The sequence below is a fragment of the Cibotium barometz genome, chromosome 40 (genome assembly GCF_041138505.1).
Source record: "Cibotium barometz isolate CiBa-2024 chromosome 40, ASM4113850v1, whole genome shotgun sequence".
In the NCBI taxonomy this organism is placed as follows: domain Eukaryota; kingdom Viridiplantae; phylum Streptophyta; class Polypodiopsida; order Cyatheales; family Cibotiaceae; genus Cibotium; species Cibotium barometz.
In genome coordinates this window covers 39,162,304-39,179,830 of record NC_141085.1, presented here as the reverse complement: position 1 = coordinate 39,179,830, position 17,527 = coordinate 39,162,304, and the positions used below count along the sequence as shown (strand labels likewise).

At 47.5% G+C, this 17,527-nt stretch overlaps 1 pseudogene; it reads left to right on the top strand.

The window, feature by feature from the left end:
- The first annotated feature begins 11 nt into the window (after positions 1-11).
- Positions 12-6,482, top strand: LOC147615484 (uncharacterized; annotated as a pseudogene).
- The last annotated feature ends 11,045 nt before the right edge of the window (positions 6,483-17,527 follow it).

Genomic DNA, 17,527 nt, shown 5'->3' with positions numbered 1-17,527 from the left:
CATACCTGGTCATGGTACTCCCAGGTGGTACAGTGGATATCATCACAGGATTGATATTGACATATTACCACCCCTTACAGTATGACCTAGCTGCACCACACAGACGCCTCTCTCAGAGAGAGGAACAAAGGCATGAGACATGACATTTGGCAGGGCCACATACAGGAGACTTGGCTATCTCCCAGTCAGCCACTCCCGACGAAGATGCTCGACTACAGAGACCACTTCTTGAGCACCTCCACAGACGGCTTCATCCAGCGACCACGATACTTGGAGGTCCACTTATCACATGGAGCCAGAGTAACCATTGGGCGACTAAGGGTCTCATCACACCAACTAGAGATCGAGACTGGGAGAGCAGCACGCATCCCTCCAACAGAGCGCATTTGCAGATTATGCCAGACGGGGGTAGAGACAGAGGAGCATTTTGTTTGCCAGTGTGGTGCTTTGCAGGAGATCAGGGCATGCTATCCTGAGGTTTTTAGAGGGACCACATCACTTAGACAGATCTGGGAGAGATCGGACCAGAGACAGCTAGGCAGACTACTACTAGCACTACAGAGACACAGGGAGATCTTACTTCAGACACCTGCACATCATAGCGGAGGAAGACAATCCCAGTTGACTGACTTCTTCCAGAGATTGGCACCAGTAGCCCAGCCACACACATTGGGAGTGACATCTCAGTGAGCGGAGGAGATTCGAGCTAGGCGACGACCCAGACTAGCCGGCTACCAGACACCACAGCTACACCACAGAGAGATCGCGGCCATCCGGTCTCGACACCAACAGGAGGTCCAAGAGCAACTGGCACATTTTCGCTCTAATCCAGGACGCATGTTCCAGACATTTACGGCATCCTCAGATCGGATGTATGACATATTGTACCCAAACTATGGGACTGGATGGAGTTAGGAGTAGATAACATATCATACTTGTATCACCCCTTCAGCATATAGAGATGCATTAGTAGCCCTAGTACTCCATCCACACCCTCTCCTTTGTACACCACTATTGAGTCCCCTATGGTCGTGTTGTCATACTTGTACATTTTATTCTCACTCCACATTTTCCTCTTGATGACTGGAGGAACATCATTGTACTACTTGTTTGTCTCATAGGCCAATTTTGGCCTTTTGCAGACGTTAATATATCTTTCTTTCTTTCTTTCTTTCTTCTCTCTCTCTCTCTCTCATCAGAGGACACTGGACCAGACAGAGGACATTATGGGGACCACTTACTAGAGTTGGGAGCTAGGCATCGTCTCGTTGTTTATAACGGGATGCTACAGTGGCCAGGATCAGGAGGGCTGACATGCTTCCCACATGGGGGTCATACACGGACCGGAGGCACGATGGTAGACTACATTATGGGGTCTTTGGAGGCATCACAGCTTGTCACCTCATTCTCCATCCCACCTCGTCCTATTGGGGTAGATCATGCATACTTGGCATTTTCACTAGCCGGATCACAAGTATCACCAGCCCCCCACATACCGACCACACTACCATCTACTTCACACATGACATGGCAGACATATACACTGACAGAGTAGAGGATGGGCTCCTACTCATGGATCCCCTGGCACCTATGGATACCATTACAGCCCAGTTGGCATCACTCCTACACACGACTGCATTATAGAGCTTCCCACATCGTGTCCACTCAGGAGAGCCTGCGAGATCTGGGACTATGCCCCAGAACAGATGGTATGATGACGAGTGCAGAGCCCTATACGCACGGCTCCGCATACAAAGAGTCTCGGGAGCCATCACAGAGCAGGAGTCGAGGAGAGAGATGAGGAGACTTACTCGCCGCAAAAGGCGGGCCTTCGCAGAGATACAGGAGCTAGAGATCTTCCATTTCTTCATGAGTAGAGATAGCCCTATCTCATGGCGGCACCTCAGAGAGCCTCGGACACCGACACCCATTGCAGACCCACAGACATGGCACACATATGTAGAAGGTCTATACCACGCCCCACAGCAGCCACCTATACCTCGGCGACAGGAGCCTCGACCTACCACAGCTAGCTTCTTTGCCCACTCGATGGTAAAGGAAGCTATCCGCCGCCTACAGCATGGACGGGCCACCGACCATATGGGCCTACAGGGTGAGCATCTCATATATGCAGTAGATTCTTTGGCTCCTTTTCTTGCACACCTGTTTAACAGGGCCCTAGCAGAGGGTTTGCCTGCGGAGTGGATGATACACACCATTGTGCCGATCCACAAAACAGGGGATATGCTCGATCCGAGAGCAACTACAGGACGGTTATGGTTGGCCACATGTTTGCCAAACTCTATGGTGCAGTGTTGGAGCAAGAGCTTAGCTTATATGCTGAGCGAGCAGGTTTATGCTCATCAAGGCAGGCAGGCTTTAGGAGAGGTTTCTCTACCACTAACCATGTATTCACTCTGAGATGTATGATTGATCAGGCTAGAGTGACGAAGAGAAAGCTCTATTGCTGCTTTGTGGATTTCCGCAAGGCATTTGACACAGTACCACGCGAGAGGCTCTTTCAGCACCCGCAGTCTCTTGGCATACCAGCAGATATGACATGGGGCATCTATGCATTCTATGAGTAGGTTTTTGGGCGAGTCAGATGCCCAGGAGGTATGTCCGAGACTATTGCTAGCACCATTGGTGTGAAGCAAGGATGCCCACTTTCCCCCACGCTATTTGGGTTGATGAGGTGGCTGACTTCATTACACGGGGAGGCGGAGATGGAGGTACCTAAGTACATATTATGCTTTATGCTGATGATATTGTATTAGTGTCTGAGTCTCTAGGAGGTCTACAGCAACATCTACATGCACTCGATGATTTCTGCACACAAAGGGATCTTACTATGAAGCTTGGGAAAACCAAGGTTATGGTCTTTCATACATCGAGACAGGGCGGGAGAGTCAGCTGACATTCACTCTCGCAGGACGCCACGTGGAGGTGGTGACATCATACGTGTACCTAAGGGTCACCTTCTCTGCAGAAGCAGCCACGCGCTTCACCATGGGTTCAGCAGCCAGAGCTAGATTGACAAGGGGATATGCAGCATTGGCTATGCTAGAGAGACAGTGCCACCAGGCGCATTTTCGGGAGCCCCGGACGAAGGGGTGGCTATTTGACACAGTAGTCACACCGGCACTGATGTATGGAGCAGCGGTATGGGCGCCAGGCCTTGCTACCCGTTGGTGGACACAGATAGAGAGACCACAAGCCCTCATGATGGCACGCATGATACGCAGCAAACCGTCAGTACCTCATGACATTATCCGAGCAGAGTTTGCTACGCCTCCTATTATGGTAGAGGCCATATTCCAGACTATATGCCCGCTAGACAGATTCAGAGAGATGCCACAGGACAGATTGTCATGCAGAGCTTTTGAGGCATCTAGACAACTGGCTGAGGCACGAGACAGAGGATCATGGTATGCACAGGTCACACATTGGTTCTCACAGCATGGCCTAGACATGGATCATCTACCACCATTCCAGTATGACAGGGATGCACCACATATCCGTCTCTTTTATAGTGAGAGGAACAGAGTATTGAGACAGGACCTATGGTAGCTCTATACAACACGAGAGACATGGATATCGCCTACACAGCCTCTTCCACCGAAGATGCTGTACTACGGAGATCACTTCATGAGTATCACTGATGATGGATTTATAGAGAGGCCTAGATACATGGAGGGCTTTTTACCACACGGCTCCCGAGTAGCTATTGGTCAGCTTAGAGTCTCATCACATCAATTGGAGATCGAGACTGGCAGAGCAGCACGGATCCCCTGAGAGGAGAGGGTATGCAGATTGTGCAGAGAGAAGGTGGAGAGTGAGGAGCATTATGTATGTAGATGCAGAGCATATACAGACATCAATAAGAGATATCCCATTTTATTCAGAGAGCCACATTCCCTACGCCAGCTCTTTGAGGCAGCAGACCATTGCATACTGGAGAGATTCATTCTAGACATACAGCGTCACAAAGAGACATCATTACAGGCTCAGACAGCTCCAGAGGGGGGACGACAAACACAGATTACTACATTTTTTCAGAGATCCACCCCACTCCCAACCCCTGCACAGGAGGGAATTACTCTCCAGAGAGCAGACACACTCAGAGCCCGCAGGAGAGAGAGGACACCTGGCTTTCGGACACCACGCCTATACCAGAGAGAGATGACAGAGATCAGAGCTTAGTTTCACAGAGAGGGTGTGGAGCGACTGGCTCGCTTCAGAGCAGACCCAGGCATGTTCTTTAGGGAGCTGTGGACACCCCCTTCATTGATGTATACCATTTTATACCCCCAATATGGTACAAGATGGAGCTAGCTAGGTTGCATATCTACTCCATGCATATAGCTTTGCATTCTCCTAGTAGTAGAGCTCCATCCCCTCCCCCACTCATTGTACTTATTACACACCCAAATTCAGCTTTTTAGTTCAGTACTTTTCGCAGGTTCAGTTTCAGGAACCTCGAACGAAACTTTGGCTTTTTGACACTCTAGTGACATCAGCTATGCTTTATGGAGTGCAGATATGGGGACCTTCAGTGGGCCATCACAGCGCAGGCGGGTGGAGAGGTATGGAGAGGCCTTTGGTATCTATGATTGCTAGGATTATTAGAGCCAAGGCCGTGGTACCTCATGAGATTATTCGAGCAGAGCTGGCGGCTGCCCCTCTGGTGATTGAGGCTCTTACGAGATCAGTCTCCTACATACATGGCTTGTGGGATCTCCCCCGAGACAGATATGCACGCCTCGCCCTGGAGTCCTCCCGACAGTTAGCTTTACAGGGAGACACGGCTTGTTGGTATGGACAGATGACATCTTGGTTCCAGGCACATGGTTTTAGCATGGACAGATTGCCTCCCTTCCAGTATTCTCTGGAGGCACCCTCTCTCACTCTCACACGGACAGAGATTACCAGACTCATCCGTCAGGATTTAGTTCAGCTGGACATTAGGAGGACATGGATACAGCCGACTGAGGAGCTGGGCACGAAGATGGCTTTCTACAGAGAGCATTTTCTTCAACTCACAGCAGATGGTTTTGTGATCAGACCCAGTTACATGGATGTACACTTGTCTCATGCAGTACGATGTGCTATTGGTCAGATTCGCACATCCTCACACCAGCTTGAGATTGAGATTGGCCGATATAGAGGTATACCAGCTGAGGCCAGGATATGCCGAGTATGCCATGGGGAGCCAGAGACAGAGCTGCATTATATATGCCATTGTACTGCATCTTGCTTGAGCTGCGGAGACATAGAGATAGCTTGCTTAGGCGCACAGAGAGCCAGACTCAGAGGCACATTACAGATTTCTTTAGTCCAGCCATCACTGCGCCAGATGGACCACAGCAGCAGCAGGACATGGATACCGCCCACACCAGGGGTACACTGATTGATCGTGCGATTGAGCTTGGGTGGTCCAGACGCCCACGACTACGGAGGGGGGGCATCCCAGCATAGATGGAGGTTGCAGCGGCAGATTCGGATTATTCTTGCGAGGCATGCGGGACACCCAGTCAGGGTGCTGACCACAGAGGATATTGAGGAGATCCGCCAGTGTCCGATGCGGCACATATTATGAGATGGAGGCACCTCCATAGTATACCCCTCCGTCCCACATGATATTGTATCCTCTCACTATATTCCACTCACCTCCATAGCGTACCCCCCCCTCGCTATATTCCAGTTCCAGTTTCATTTTCTAGGTGCCAGTAGTATCATCTTTATTTTTCATTTTCTAGGTTTTTTTATCCAGACATTGTATCAGATCCACCATGATGTAACTTTTGGTCTCATAGGTCATTATGGCCTTTTGAAGACGTTAATATAACATTTCATTTCATTTCATTTCTCTCTCTCTCTCTCTCTCTCTCCAAAAGACATTGATAGTTGTACATTGATTTGTCTCATAGGTCGAGTTCGGCCTCTAGTAGACGTTAATAGAGCTTTCTTTCTTTCTTTGTTTCTCATGCCTGTGCACCTCTAGCTGTTGCCCGCCCTGATCTACCACTGCACCTATGCGCTGGGCTCCCTCCGCCTCCCCTTTGCCCTGCGCGCTCTGTACCTTCTACACCCTGTTTCTGCCCAGCTCGCGCCCGGCCCGCGCCGCCCCCCCTTCTGTGTGTAGTAATGTAGAATGTCAATACCCCGAACCGATGGTTGAACCCTGAACCGAAGCCACTCCCGCCCTTACCCCATCACGCATCGGGCGAGATCCCGTCTTCTCCCATGTCCTTCACCACAGCTTGAGTTGAGTGACTGTGACAATGGTGCTCCCTCTTGAAGACAAAGTGAACAAGATCGAAGAACAAGCTCAAAATGCCCTTTCAGACCAAAAGAAACTGATAGACATGAGATTGAACCAGCATCAAAAGGAGATTCATGCTATCAGGACTGAGATTCAGGGCAAAGAGGAAATGTACAAAAAGCTGCAAGCTGAGATGCGACAAGAGATGGAAGCCTAGAAGGACGCAATGCCTGGCTGCATGCATGCAGAAATGTATGGAATTATGCAAGGAAGAGATGCACAAGTATGGCAAAGAGGAAGGAGAGCTAGCCACACAAGAAGCTCTTGCTCTAGAGATTGCCCAGTTGCGAGACGCCAATGCCAAACTTGAGGCGGAACTAGAGAAGGCTAAGAAGGCCATCACAGCAAAGATTCAAGAGGCCAAATCAGGATTCGGAGAGGAGCATGCAAGCCTCCGAAAAGACATGGAAGCAACCAAAGAAGAGGTTGGAGAAACCTCCATCACAGCAAAGATTCAAGAGGCCAAATCAAGATTCCGAGAGGAGCATGCAAGCCTCCGAAAAGACATGGAAGCAACCAAAGAAGAGGTTGGAGAAACCTCCAAATGGGTTGAGGTTGTGAAAAAGCACCCCCCCCCCCCCCCCCCCGGGAATGCCACATCCATCATGACGGCCACGCTTGAGGAAGAGAAGCGTTGCCAATCTAGGGCTCTACATGTGCGAGTAACAAGCTTGCAAGCGGGCAACTCACCGAAAGAGGACGGTGAGACTTTATGTAGACAGATGGGCCTCACTAACACCCCTTTTGTAGATGCTTGGCAAGCCGGGAAGGACTTGACGAGGGAGAGGCCTCTCCTCCTCAAGTTCAAAGATACAGAGTCCCGTTTGGCTTTCTTGAAGAAGAGGGCCACCCTCCGAACCACCAATATACCTTGGAGATGACCTCACCCCCCCTACAGGTGGAACACAAGAAAGCCGGGATGGTTCATGTTATGGAAGCCCGCAAGGCAAGAAAATGGGCCATTGATCGTGATGACCGACGGATAAGCGCCCCACATGACGGTGCGGGGCCTATGAGACCATAGATGCATTGAGGATGGGAGTATGGAATTACAATGGAACTCTGTGGTCAGACACAGGACGCTTCACAGAGACTTACACAGATAGGGATACTATCTTCTACATAGAAACGCATCAAAGTCTTGAGAGAGGGCTACCCAAAGTGGAGGGTTATACATGGGAATCAGCTTTCAAAGGACAAACACGCACCAGTGGGGTGGTGCGTGGCTCAGGAGGAGTGACATGCTTATTTCGCCCTCATTTGAGAGGCATGCTCACAATGGTTAGACACGATGAGGAGGCTCGTTTATGTGGATGCTTTTAGCCAAGCCTGGCTTGAGAGTGATGCATATTGCAGTATGCTACTTCCCACCAGAGAAATCAGAATGTGCATGCAGGTTGACAGAGAAAGGAGAGATTCCCTATGCGCCATTATTTGTCGACATTGCAGAGTTCTCCCAGCAAGGAGAGGTCCTCCTATTAGGAGACTTTAATGCACGGACAAAAGGGGAACAAGTGCAGACATATAACTGTTAGTAGTCATCTCCTATCTGTATATTTACACCAGGGCCTCTGTTGTGGGTGTGCCCACCCGATTTAGGTTTTCCTCATTTTTCCCCACTCTTCATGTTTTTCCCTATTTTTCCTCAGGTGTGGGAGGCTGTCCTGTGGTGGCTGTTGGCTCATCCAGATGATGGCCGATTGATTCTGCTGCCCCCAGGTTGTCCTCTGTATAACTGGCCGACTTGATCTGTGTGCTGGCCGACTGGAGGGCTGAGCAGGTCGTAGACATCTAGCAGCTGTCGGCTGTCTTTTGTGCAGGCTATCTGGCTGTACGGGCCCCACAGCCTTGGTGAGCTGTGCAACCTCTGTAAAGGTTTTTATCTCCTTCTCCACCGGTAATTTTAGTTCTTTTATTTCCTCTTGCATTTGAGGTGCTGCAGCCATGCCTTGTCCCTCATTTTGATGGTCTAACTTTTCCTTCAATGCATTCAGCTCTGTTCTTAATTCCAAGATCATACTGTCTTTCTCTGCAATCATTGCATGCATTTCCTCTTGCAATTATTTTTTGATTGCAGCCTGCATGAAAGTTTGTGCAACCTGCAGTTCCACTCGTACTCGGGCTTGCATCTCGCCCTTTATCTTTGCATACATGTCTTAATTCCAAGATCATATTGTCTTTCTCTGCAATCATTGCATGCATTTCCTCTTGCAATTATTTTCTGATTTCAGCCTGAAAGGGAGCAGGGAAGGTAGCAGGTGATGCACAAGGTCCAATAGTGTGGTCTGGGGGCTGCAGCAAAGAGGCGTGAGCACACAGAGAGAGAGGCGTGGAGGTTCGAAAAACACAGAGAGAGAGATCGTACGATTTTGGGGGAAAATCATTAGAGCATTTTGCCCTTGTGTTCCCTTTTATTAAAAGTAAGGTCTTGAGACCTTTAAGAAAAAAAACAGTCTTTGGCCCAAGTTCAATGTGAACTTGGCCAAGGACTTTTAAAAAAAATCCTAAAGCCTTTTTTAAAAAAAAAGGCCATGTACAAAGATATACAAAAAGTACATAGAGGGGGTCATTTAGGCCTGTAACCCAACAACCTCCCACTTAAAGGCATAAATGGTGCCTTTAAGCTAAGTCACTCCCACCATCTGTATGCATAGCTGATGTTGTGCTTTGGGTAAGCACTTAGTGAGAGCATCTGCAGGGTTTTGTGACGTATGTACCTTAACAACTATGATAAGGCCATGCTCAAGCACTTCTCTAATGAAGTGATACCGCACGTCAATATGCTTTGTGCGCGCATGGAACATGGCATTCTTTGCCAGACATATGGCACTCTGGCTATCACAACCAAGCATAGGTGCCTTGTCAGGCAAACCAAACTCACTGCATAAACGTGCCAACCATATGGCTTCTTTGGAAGCCTCAGTGGCTGAAATATATTCAGCCTCTGTAGCAGACAGTGCAACTAGCTTTTGTAGTCTAGAGCACCATGAGACAGCACCTCCTGCAAGAGTATATACATAACCACTTGTGGATTTGCGTGTATCCACATCACCAGCCATGTCAGAGTCACAAAATCCCTTCAATTCCAAAGGACCCTTACCATAACAAAGGCATTTGTTTTTAGTCCCTTTTAAATACCTCATAATGGACTTTACTGGCATCCCAATTGAATTTGCCTGGATTAGCCATAAACCGGCTCACAACTCCCACTCCATGGGCTATGTCAGGCCTAGTAGCAACCATAGCATACATAAGTGAACCACAAGCTGATGCATAAGGAACACCTTGCATATCATTGGTTGCCTGATCAGATTTGGGGCAATCATCCTTGGAGAACTTAACATATGGCTGTAATGGCACACCAAGAGGCTTTGCATCAGCCATGTTAAACCTGTCCAGCACCTTTTCAATGTATTTTTCTTGAGACAAATACAATATGCGCTGGTCCCTTTGCCTTCTAATCCTTACTCCAAGAACATGTTCAGCTGCCCCAAGGTCTTTCATGGAAAATGCAGATTTCAGCTGCTGTTTAAGAGCATCAACAGTGCTTCTTTTCTTCCCAGCAATCAACATATCATCTACATAGAGCACAAGAATGATAGGGCTGCCATCCTCATCAAATTTTGTGTACAAACAATGATCTGCATGGCTCCTTTTGTACCCATGTTTGAGCATGAAAGCATCAAACTTTTTGTACCATTGTCTAGAGGCTTGTTTCAGCCCATACAAGCTTCTTTTAAGCCTACATACCAAATGTTCCTTTTCCAGGAATAACAAAGCCCTCGGGCTGCTTCATGTAAAGTTCCTCATCAACATCGCCATGCAAGAAAGTTGTATGCACATCCATTTGGTCTAATTCCAAATCAAGGGCAGCCGCTATGGCAAACAATACACGCAAAGTGGTCATCTTCACTACAGGAGAGAACACTTCCTGAAAGTCTATGCCTTTCGTTTGAGCATATCCCTTTGCAACCAGCCTTGCTTTATACTTGGGTTTTGCATCAACTGTCTTGATTTTATACACCCATTTGTTAGGAATGGCTTTCCTTCCCTTGGGCAATTCCACCAAGTCCCAAGTATCATTTGCATGCAAAGCTTTGATCTCTTCCTGCATAGCAAGCTCCCACTTCTTACTGTGCTCACATGTCTTTGCCTCTTTATAAGTAAGAGGCTCCCCCTCATCTGTCAGCATAATATAATGCAAAGAGGGATCATATCTACTCACATTCCGCCTTGGACGAGTCGACCGCCTTACCCAATGATCCACATTCTCTGGCAATGGGTCTACATCAGGTGGCAAAATCAAATCATCAACAAGGGGCTGCTGTACATCGTTTTCAGCATTGTTATGTGGCTGCAAATGCCCTTCAGGAGCCTCATTTTGCTGTCCAACATCATCTGGCTCAAACACCACTGGCTCATCAACATTTTCAGTCATATGTGGTGCATCCTGAGGGTCTAAAATAGGCCTAATAGGTGGCTGTAAATGCTGAAATTTCACCTTTTTATGGTCACCATTAGAGGCACAATTGTTTTTAAGCAGCCTTGCCTCATTAAAAACAACATCCCGGCTACGCACAACCTTTTTGAGCTGAGGTAACCAAATCCTGTAGCCCATTTCACCTTCTTCACCACATCCCATGAAGAGGCCTTTAATGGACTTGGCATCCAGTTTACTCCTCAACTCAGGCCTTATATGCACAAAAGCCTCGCAACCAAAGACACGTAAGTGATCATATGAAGCAGGTTTGCCAGACCAAACCTCTTCAGGAATGTCACCCTTTAAAGACATGTGAGGGGATCGATTACATATATGAACTGCAGTTTTCAAAGCCTCTCCCCAAAAACCATGAGGGAGATTAGTTATGGACAGCATGCATCTCACCCTCTCACAAAGAGTCCTATTATAACGTTCAGCCACACCATTAGAAGAGGGGCTGCATGGAACAGTAAGCTCCCTCTTAATGCCCAAATTTTCACAAAATTTATTAAATTCACCACTTGTGAACTCACCCCCATTATCCGTACGCAAGCATTTCAGCTTTCTACCTGTTTGGGTGGTCACAAATGCATGAAACTTCTTAAACGCAGCAAAGGCTTCATCCTTAGATCTGAGCAAATGAACCCAAATTTTTCTAGAATGATCATCAACAAAGGAGACAATATAATGTGCACCCCCCATAGATTTGGTAGGCATGCTACAAACATCAGAATGTACAAGATCAAGCACACTAGACTTACGAGAGACACTAGAGTAATAAGAACGCTTTACTTGCTTGCCATATTGACATTCATTACAAAAATCAAGCTTTGTGCCTTAAGCATCAAGCTTCTTCAAATTACAAAGTTTAGCAAGGCCCTTTTGGCTCATATGGCCAAGCCTCTTATGCCACAACTCCATATGCGAGTTAATTTCAGCCAAAGCAATAAATTTGCCCAACAAGGCCTTTCCATGCAAGCAATAAAGTGTTCCTTTCTTTGTACCTTTCACAATCAGCCGTGAGCCTTTTGTCATTTTCCATGATCCTCTCTCAAACAAAACGCTGTAACCATGCATATCCATTTGACCAACAGAAAGCAAACTCTTCATGATTCCTGGCACATATCTAACATCATGCAAGACAAACTCATTCGTGCCATCTATAGAAAGATGCACGGTGCCGATACCCTCAATGGAACATGCATGATTGTTTCCAAGGTATACATGGCCATGGCTGCCTGCAGCAAAAGTAGAAAAACACTCCTTAATAGGAGTCACATGAAATGAAGCACCGGAATCGACTATCCAAGTCTGGGACAATACATCATTGACAGTCAACAAAGCATCAATGAGATCACTCTTGGTGATCTGCATGTCCTGTGCATGAACATTGAGAGAGGCATCAAACTCATGAGCATCGTCGGCTGACAAAGTGGCACATAGGATGTCCTCTACATCTGACAGCTCCTCAATAACAACACTAGAAGCCACATTGGCCTTCTCATTTCCTTTGAGCTGTCCTGTGTGTCTGTCTTGACTTCCTTCTTCTCTTTCTTTTTGTCTCCACCGCTCTTCTTCCTTTCCAACTCTGCTTTGTAGTACCTGCATTCGGGTTTCTTGTGACCTTTCCTGCCACATTGATAGCATGTTACATCACCCTTGCCTTTGCTGGCCTTTCCCCTTTCTTTACTCTTACTCTTACTCCTCTGTGCATAAGCAGTCTTCTTCTCTGTCCTGCCTCTAACCATGTTGGCTGAACTGCCACCCTCTCCACTTGCTTTCCTCCTGATTTCTTCGTTCAATATAGAACCCCTAACACCCTCAAGGTCAAATTGGGATTGTTTGACAATGAGACCACCAATGTCTCCCAAGAATCAGGTAGAGTCATCCGCAAGAAGATAGCTTTGAGCTTATCATCAAAAGGGGGCAAACCTGAGTCCTGTAACTGAGATAGAGTACCTGTAAACAACGACAAGTGCTCTGCAGCGCTCTTGGACTCATCTAACTGCAGGCCAACAAGTTTTCGCATCAAATGCACCTGATTAACTGGCGTTGTATTCTCATACATTGCCTTCAACTTCTCCCACAGCTCAAACGCATTCACAAGACCCTTGAGGTCTACCAAAATCTCATCAGAGACGGCCATTTTAATGTAGGTAATGGCCTTCCTGTTCAATGTAAGCCACGCTGCATCTGTCATATCTTCTGGCTTCTCTGCTTCAAGTGCCCCGTCACAATCTTTGAGAAAGAGGATTCCTTGAATCCTATCCTTCCAAAGATCAAAACCTGTTCCCTCAAAGCGCTTGATCTCAAAGAGATTCTTTACGTCAGAGGAAGATGATGCCATGGTTGCACAAACGAGAGGGCTAAAGTGCTGAAATTTTGGGCAAACTACACCAAAACGGGAATGTAGCCTCACTACAATGTGCACAACGGCTCCAAAGGGTCACAGGAGCAAATTGAGCCAAAATATGCAAGTTTCGGCAAGAATAACAAATTCTGAATTTTTTTGTGCAGAAAATTCAGCGAGCGAATTCTTGCCTAAAAACAACAAATGTTGTTGTTGTTGTTTTTACCCTCACAGAGCATTCATAATGCAAAAACACAGCAATTGGGAGCATCTATAGGCAAAAGCCCCAATTTCTGGCATGAAATTGTAGCAAATTGACTCACAATTGGCCTTTCGGAACCAAAACTTGCTCAATGTTAAGAAATTACAGCAAATTAGGCATCTCCCCAATTCAAATACATCGAATGTGCACCTGTGTAAACCTGCGTAAACTTGCAATTTGCTGTAAACACCTGTTTCTGGGACCTGTTTTCAGCAATTTTGCCGATTTCGGGCAGTGGGGACCAAGTACAATCGTTCCCACAAGTTAATACATCTTTGGAGAACCTGCAGTTTGCTGTTATGACCTGTTTTTGACCTAATTACAGCCTGTTTTGGGCTGTTTTGATACTCTAGGTACCCCAGACGACCCCAGAAGCAAGGGGGTTCACGATGGAGCGAGAAATAGCGCGTGAAAAGCACTTCTTGCTTGCTTTTTGTTCCAATTCATGGTTCTACAAATGCTGCGCATGAACAACTTCTTCCAACTCATTGTATTCATTCTCCTTGTTAGACAGTCAAGGATTTAACTGCTTGATTTGAGCTTCCTTCATCATCCACATCTTTTGTGATGATATCCAAACACTTTGCACCTCACTAGAAACCCTTATTGTGTAACCAAGCAAGCCAACATTGCCCTCACAAACATATTTGATCAAAGAAGTTAGGCCTGAAAATTTAGTTCGTTGTTGGGTTTGTCCAGCCACCTGTGCATAGGATTTTGAAACCCTAATGGGCTTTGATACCAGTTGAAAGGGAGCAGGGAAGGTAGCAGGTGATGCACAAGGTCCAATAGTGTGGTCTGGGGGCTGCAGCAAAGAAGCGTGAGCACACAGAGAGAGAGGCGTGGAGGTTCGAAAAACACAGAGAGAGAGAGAGAGAGAGAGAGAGATCGTACAATTTTGGGGGAAAATCATAAGAGCATTTCGCCCTTGTGTTCCCTTTTATTAAAAGTAAGGTCTTGAGACCTTTAAGAAAAAAAATAGTCTTTGGCCCAAGTTCAATGTGAACTTGGCCAAGGACTTTTAAAAAAAATCCTAAGCCTTTAAAAAGAAAAGGGCATGTACAAAGATATACAAAAAGTACATAGAGGGGGTCATTTAGGCCTGTAACCCAACACAGCCTGCATGAAAGTTTGTGCAACCTGCAGTTCCGCCCGTACTTGGGCTTGCATCTCGCCCTTCATCTTTGCATACATGTGTGCATACGTTTCAGCCAAATAGGCATGTGTTTCTTGCTTAACTTCCTCACACAGGAGGCGTATCTCTATCCTGACTAATCTGTGTATCTCATCATACATTGCTTCATCAATTCTCTTGGATGTCTTCCCGGTCGCTTTGACCGGGGAGAGTGTCCATTCCCTACCTTTTTCTCACATAAAACTTCTTAACAGAAGGGGACTTTACCGGTGTATGAAATGCAGCATCGGCGGCTCCTCCGAGTTCGGTGACAAGCTCCTCTTCGTCCATGTTGTTACTTCCTCAGTATTGGCTGCTCCTCTTCAACGTTGGCGGCTCCTCCGAGAGAAATGAAATGAAATGTTATATTAACGTCTTCAAAAGGCCAAAGTGACCTATGAGACCAAAGTTACAACCATGTGACATCTGATACACTGTCTGGACAAGAAAAGAAAGAGAGAGAGGGAAAGAGAGAGATGGCCGGGGGGGGGGCTGGGCACAACACGCGAGGGGGGGTGAAGGAGAAGAGGGGGGGGGGACGGGCGAGGGGGGAGCGAAGGAAGAGGCGGGCGGAGGGGGCTCTATGCAAACAGAGGAGGGAGGGCGGGCAAGGGCGAGGCCAAGAACAACAGCGCGGGGGAGGAGGGCGCATGGAAGCAAAGGCGGGGAAGGCGGAGCTCGCGATGGGGAAGGTGGAGAGAGAGAGAGAGAGAGAGAGAGAGAGAGAGAGAGAGAGAGAGAGAGAGAGAGAGAGAAGATATATTAACGTTTACAAGAGGCCAAAGTGGCCTATGAGACAAAAGTACCAATACATCCAAAACTCAAGGAAACTAAATGTCCCGAGTAGAAAATGAAAAGCATAAACTGAAAAACAACTAGCTATAACATGTGGCTAGTGGCCTAATACAACTGCCAGAAATAGGCATATCTGATAAAAGTGTGGAACTGGAAAAATGGTAGGCTATGGGAAGCAGTCGAGATAGACTCATCCCATAATGTCTCGTATAGGTTGATCCAGTATAGACATGCTGAAGCGCTGAGGTTGTGCCGCACAACATCATGCCAATATCGCCTCTATCCTCTGATAATGTCTCGCTTGGGGCCGCGGCCCAACAGGTTGTGGACGTCGTGCTCTACATAGCTCTCGAGCTCTGTCTAGGGTGACTCCTAGAGGTGGTTGTGTGGGCCCAGTCGACTCATGGTCACCGGTGCGCGGGGTCGCTGCTGCTCTGAAGAAGTCGGTAAGGGTGCACTGGCGTGTGTCTCGGACGTGTCCCCCCTATCTGGAGCGTAGGATAGAGGCAAAGCTTGGTGGTTTTGCACTCTTCATAATATTCCCTCTCGTGTAAGAGGTGAAGCTTGGTGGTTTTGGACTCTTCATCATACCATCCATTTTGGGGTTGGGATTCCACTGGCAAACTTGCTGTGGAGCATGTGGTGTAGGGGAAGCTGGCATGGGCGGAGTCATGGATGGTAGAGGAAGTTGGGATGTGATGGTGGAGATAGTGAGGGATAAGTTGAGAGCCGAAATTTGGCGGGAGGGGTGGTCCTCATAGATGTGGTCAAGATCATGATGGAAATGAATCCGGGTGAAGGTGGCGACAGGGGGTGTCTGTGTGGGTGATAAGTTGGGGCATGAGATTGTGAAAGAAAGTAATGTGTGGTCAGCTAGTATGGGGGGAGGAGGGATGGTGAAGTTTGAGATGTGTGGTATAAGAGTGGGAGATCCCATGAGGTAATCCACCGTCCTAGTGCCTCCCCCATGCGGAATGATGTTGCATTCCCCATATCTTGGTTGGCCCTCTAGAGGCCCATCTCAGCCAAGTCAATTTCTAACAACATAGTGGCATCTCCCTGGAAGTCATTGTCAGAATATGTAGCGGAGATGAAGACAAGATCTGAAAACACAAGAGCGAGTGCACTACAGAAAAACACAACAATCGAGAAGCGTGTAACTCTGCTATAAACACAAGGAAATCTCGAAATACTGAATACAAACTATGTGGGGGCAAGGGGCCATTTTATATGGCAGCCAGTCGGCCTGCACAAAAGACAACCGACAACAGCTAGAAGTCCACGACCTGCTCAGCCCTCCAGTCGGCTAGCTTCTGTTAGTCGGCCAACACACAGATCAAGTCGGCCAGCTACAGAGGACAATCTAGTGGCAGCAGAATCAGTCGGCCATCATCTGGATGAGCCAACAGCCACCACAGGACAACCTCCCACACCTGAGGAAAAATAGGGAAAAATATGGAGAGTGGGGAAAAATGAGAAAACACCTAAATCGGGTGGGCACACCCACAACAGAGCCTTGGTGTAAATATACAGACAAGAGATGACTGCTAACACCCCCTCTCAGCTCCTGGATGTGGAACCAGCCCCAATGAGCTGGAGTGCCGTCGAAGCAAAGCTTGATATAGAGACTTCGTGAAGGGGTCCACCGCACTCTCCTTCATCGAACAGAACTCTAGCAAGATGTCATCAACAACAATCTTTTCATGAACAAAATGCCTCTAGATGACCGTGGGTTCCACCAGTGGAAACCCAATCCCTCCAAGTAACCTCTGCAACCTCACCACCTCGTAAGCAGCACCACAAGCAACCCGGTACTCCGCCTCTATCAATGACAAGGCAATAGTTGGCTGCCTCTTACTGCTCCATGAAACCACTCCTGAGCCAAGGGAAAAATTGTAGCCTGATGTCAAGGTCCTCGTGTCTAGCTCTCAAACTGAGTCACTCCATCCTTGGAGTCTGACTCCATCCATCAATCCCCCTCTTGTATAAAAGAGTCCAAGATCCTTCGCATGCTTCAAAAACCACAAGATACGCAATCCTGTCTCCCAAAGAGTCCTGTGCAAACATGAGCTCAACAGCCTCATCAGGAAGCTCCCGTCCAATCTGGACTTCAGCAATGAGATCAATGAACCATTCTGCTT